Here is a 5,778-nt window from a genome sequence, read left to right as displayed (position 1 = left end):
TTAATGCCTTTTGCCTCGATAATTGACTTTAAAAGCGTGTTTGAGAGCGATTGTTTTTTTATTCTGTACGTATAATCACATAATTGAAGAAAACATTTTTTTCTCAACATGTATATATACAGTTACAGGGCGACATTACAATTTGATCAAGTTATTCACTTTTTCTTTTTCTTGGTAATATAGATACGGATGCGAACAAAGTGAATAATTACATAACCGTCCAGAGCTGTCTTCGTTAGAGTCTGACGTAAGACAGCTAGAACACTTAAGAGGAATATTAAATCAGCTTGTATGTGAAATATAACACCAATCAGTTCAAATCGCACATGTGTAAACCCATAAGGAGCCAATTAATTAGTGTGATAACAAATGGTAGTAGTATTATATCTTTATTAAGTCTCATCAATATACATACATAGTGATTCCAATACAAATAATTACAAAATATCAAATGTTATTGCCATTCCATATTGGAATGTTTAGAGACTATCACAGTAAAGAATTCCACTTTATATATACACATTACATACATTACGACTTATATCAATTCAACAAATAAATAACCATAGACAGTTGGTATTTCAACACGCCCGACAATGGTTTTTTTAGTTTTTTAAAGTGAGCATTACACCGCTTTATTCGGGACGGCTCTATTTCATCGGTATAAAGTTGTTTTTTTGGGTAATGAAGGTGAAATTATGCCGTTATATTCTGTATGATTATCTAAATACGTTATTTAGCATACGTTTCACAAAACAATTTATATGATAACAAAACTAGCGCATATGTACCGAATTTATCTTCGCTCATCCCTTCTGATTAGTTAAGGAAATTGCTATTTATTTTATTTTCAGATAATACAAATTTAATTGTCAATAATGCATTTAACATGCTTTGCAATCTTGCGTCGAATGCACGGCGGTCATATGAAGTAAATCTCGTAGAACATGCGATTTTAATACACTAATACGTTTGCTGTATCAATCAGTAAAACACGTATTATAAAAACGTGCACATACGGTCGATCTATGCATCAGGAGAGTCTCGACTAAATTGAGCAAAACACAGACATACATCCACCCATAAGTCGACAAGGTAAGAAGGGCATGCCATCTTTCGCCAAGTAATCATGTGACTTTTGTACCAAAATTGTGTCTGACTCCATCTGTTCCATGTATGAATTCGAAACCATCATTTTGTCGCCAATCGATGCAGCTAAAATACCATCTTTCGCGCTTTTTATAGCTTTGTTTATTGTATTAATAAGAAGTTTATTTTTTTCACTTTATATCTTGAATTTGAACTGAAAAGAAGACAAGGTCGGCGCTCTATAACTAACACAATTCAGTAATATGTTTCCCGTAGAGCCGTTGTGTGCCGTCCTCAATGGTACGTTTGTTCTCTATTCAGGCGAATTCCGAGTATTGTTATGTAAATAGGAAGTATACTTGTTGTGTGCAGGATGTCCTCACGATGTGTTTCTAAGAATTACATATTCATCAACTAGCTCGATAGCGGTAATATCAGTTTCTGGCGTTCCGACGACTTTACACTCCGTTAAGAGTGCAAGGTCGTCGTTCGTAAAAAGAACCGTTTCAAACAAATTTATTGATGCAAGCTGGACGAAAGGTCAATGCATCATGAATGTGACCGTTGATCTTAATACTCGTGCGTACCTTGTAATTGGACTTATTATTATTATTGGTATAACATTTCTGGAATATGAGTGCCAGTTTACTCAAAAGAGTAGGCACTACACATGTGTTTTAAATTTTAAAACCGTATTAGCCTTGGCGTTATGTTTATGAAAAAATCCCTTACGTGTTTGCAGTTATCCATAACATTACAATACACATGCACCATCTTGATGTCTTTCTGAGGTTATATACATATTCTGTAGACTTAGGATCTCATGGAAATGAGCTGCATTTTAAGTAGTAATTGTGGGTTTTAAAGTGTTCTGTTTCCAAGATCATGTCAGCATCGCTGGCGATATAATGAAACAAATATCTTAATGTCATCGGTTCAACTATCGGATTCATAAGTAATCCAAATACAACACAGCAATTTATTGCAGTTGTAATTAATGTTCATCACTTCAATCAATTGTTATCTAATATCCAATACCAGTTTTTTTTGTATAAATGTAAGTTATTTGTTGAATGAGCGGCCGATTGATAAATTGTTTTTTTTGTGTGTGATGCACTTTTTGTAAAACGAATTGCGTTTATATCTTGATTTTCATTTTAAAAATAACACTGGGAAATTTGACATACCGCTTATTCCTGTTATATAACGTCCCTCCTGCCGTGTCTCAGAAAGGCGTCCATGTACATGAGAATGCTTTCTTAACTGATGTGGAATAACTTGTCGTTCTTGAACGCGTGTGTCCTCTTAGAGTTCAAAATAAGATCTGAAACAAAACACATGTTTGCATAATACCAAGACACTGTGTAAAATGACACCCAAGCACACATAGCACAATTTTATAGACTTTGTGGACGTGACAAGCGTCACCTAACATACATTATTGATACGTATGAAAGTGAGATTAGACAACAACGGAAATAGCGCATATACACTGGTCACTGAAGGCATCATAATTTCACAGAATTGCGTTGTTATTAGGTTTCATCTGCAACTGAAAACAAGAAACAAATGTAATTAAACATACAGATGTTGTACTTTGCCATTGTTAATGATACATAATAAGGTTACTGTTAATGAAACAAGTGCAAACATTCTATTTGCAAAGTCAAAAAAAGAAAAATATACGTGTTAAGTATGTATTAACTCATCACGTTGTTCCACCGAAAAATAATAGCCAATTTTCTAAAGCACATATGTTACATCTGTTTGCTTGTTTTTTTCCGACTTTCGGGTTATATTATTTCAAAGAACAAGATAATTTGTTCCATGAAGACGACTTCAATTATTAATGAAAACATATATTGAATGTGTGTGCCGCATGAATACCATTGACCGATGTATGGTATGGCTTGATATAATTGTATTCCTGTAGTTTGTATTATTCAATTATGCGATTATTCATTGGCTTACTCTGTTTTCTGTTCCCAATCGAAATCTTCTGAGTGTTATTGCTGTTATATCAATAGCTTAAACCCTAGTTGCTCAGGAAAACATGATGAGAGCAATAAACAATTGAGAGAGGATGAAGTTAATAGATTGCCTAAACAAATTTCTAAATAAAGTTCTTACCAAAATGGCTGTACACAAGTTTTTAATCAAGGGATGAGTTGAACAATATTTATACAAGACAAGTTCATACATTCTCAGCATTGTGGCTTTTGAAAAGGTTGACTGTCTTGCATTTTTACATTTGAATATCGTAACAAATACTCCAATATACATTTATTTGGTAATATAACGCCGACTTTTTTCAACATTGTACAAGCCTTTATTACACATATTAATTATATTTCAATGTCAGCGATTTTTAAGCACAATGAGGTAGTCGTGGTGAACGGCACACATTTCGAACAATCGGAAACATTTTCGTCGTTGAATCAGTAAAGTTTTGACGCATATGAAAATATATTTGAAACTGTAAAGTCTGAAGAAATATAGGAATTCCGCTAATATATTTCACAGCTGCCGTATGTCAGATGTAAGTAACAGAACACAGTAAGATTACCTTATCGATTTACTTTACATTTCTGTAAAAAATCACCTCTCTCACATAGAAATAAGAATAATTGTTGCTATACGTATTTGAGGAAAAACAAAGAAAATCTTATATATTTATAGTTTACACAACAACTGTTATATTTTAGTTGTATCAACTACATATGTCTGCAAAATTATAACAAGGAAACGGAACAACAGGAACGACCGCATGTTAAATTATTACAAACAAATGCAATCTTGTATTACCAACTACGATTGCTAAATATTGGAACACCGTAACACAATCCGCTTCATGGTTGTTAAAAAAAAATACAACTCCAACACAATAAGTCAACCAGTCATACTTTTGCCCACTATTGTAATATTATGAAAGCTTGTCTGATGGCGTGCTTTCTCTTCCGGTCGCCTACACATCAATTAACTGCTGTCGGACCCTGACAGTGCAATGGTAATCAGACAAGATTGTCAAAGGAAGAAATAAATCAACATTTCCGATATCCGCAGAACAGCCTCATACATGGGCAAATCTAATCCCCTCGCTCTTTCGTAAGGAAACATACAAGTTCGGATTAAATGCTGACCCAAATAATGTGTGTTCGGTTCACTAGTATTAATGTTTTAAGTCAAATCGGCTGTTAAACTCCTGGATGAATTCACGATAAAGAAACATATGTTTTTGGAAAGACACCAGGCCTTTAACATGTACTTTCGTTTTAAGCTAATATCGTTCAATTTCTGATGTGAAATATTGATTCAATAAACATGTGCTGCAGAGCATATTTAACCGTGTTCTTCTAATTTGCATCAACAAGAATGCCAGGCTTATAATATTAAGTTAACTCATAATATCGGCGTAATCAAAATAAATTTAAGGAAATAATATTACTCATATATAGTAATCGTCGTGAATCGCTTTTGGGGTTGGAAAGTTAATGACACTAATGTTAATTTAAGTCAAATAGAAAAACACAGAAATGTTCAATTGCAGTACAATAGACACACGATTAGATAATGATGAACTATAACAATATTTGAGTGGAGAAAAACGTACACACATGGTATTTAAAACTCATTTTGGAAATCGTATTTTACAAGAATTTACACTTAAATGCCAGCGATTTTTTTATCACTTATGTTATTCAATTTGTGTTTTATGGATAAATAATGCATCGATTTTTAAATTTATATCTCTCGCACTAGAATTCGTACGCACATACATATACCATTACTTTATTGATTGCAAACAACTAAATATAAATAAATGAATATAGAAAATAATACGGTAGAGTAAGACGTTAAACACAGGTTTACGCAAAAATGTGTGGGCTTTGAACATAAACAATTAGTTCCTTCCAAAATATCGCTTTTCCTATCGCATTTAACACAACCATGCACACGCAATTAAGTGATCATAGAATTGAGCTACAAGCGAATTCGAAGTTTATATGTGATATACTTGTTTAAATAAAAAACTAGTCTAGTCATGTATATTAATTATTACATTTTTTGTAAAGAAATAATTCTTCATATTGAGTGGACAGCAAGCAATCTTATTTTTAAAACATAACTTAGAATGAAAATGCCATGTAGATTGAAACTAATATATATCATAAACAACAATGTATGGATTAAAACATCATGCACACTGCATTTCTTTATAGGTCAATAGTAGTTTCAGAGCAGATATGTCGTACAAACGTGCAGAGCAGCAATACCAGGCTAATTTGCAGAAACAAATAAATCACTGATGAGTGTAAAACGTCATTACTTCAATATCCGTATTGATTGTGTATTGGTATGGTTTGAAGGCATGTATAAATGACTAGAGTGCGGCCATAATCCCACAACATGTTCGTAATTCCTTCTAAACAGTGAGGATTCATGTCTTTTCATCTTTTCCATACATATTACAAATCGATTTCAACTCCTATTAAGTCTAACAGGTTTCATCATACGTTTATTTGCATGTTGACTTCAGTCATTATTTATTCTTAACAGTTACCTAACACCAATTGATCACATGCAATTTTTAGACTCGTCAATACTCACTTTAAAAGCAGCGCAATTGTATATGCTATGATAGGACCACATTTTATTTGAAAGATCTGTTAAATTGTTTATATAACAATT

Source organism: Dreissena polymorpha, chromosome 8 (genome assembly GCF_020536995.1).
Source record: "Dreissena polymorpha isolate Duluth1 chromosome 8, UMN_Dpol_1.0, whole genome shotgun sequence".
NCBI lineage: Eukaryota > Metazoa > Mollusca > Bivalvia > Myida > Dreissenidae > Dreissena > Dreissena polymorpha.
This window is presented reverse-complemented; position numbering follows the sequence as displayed.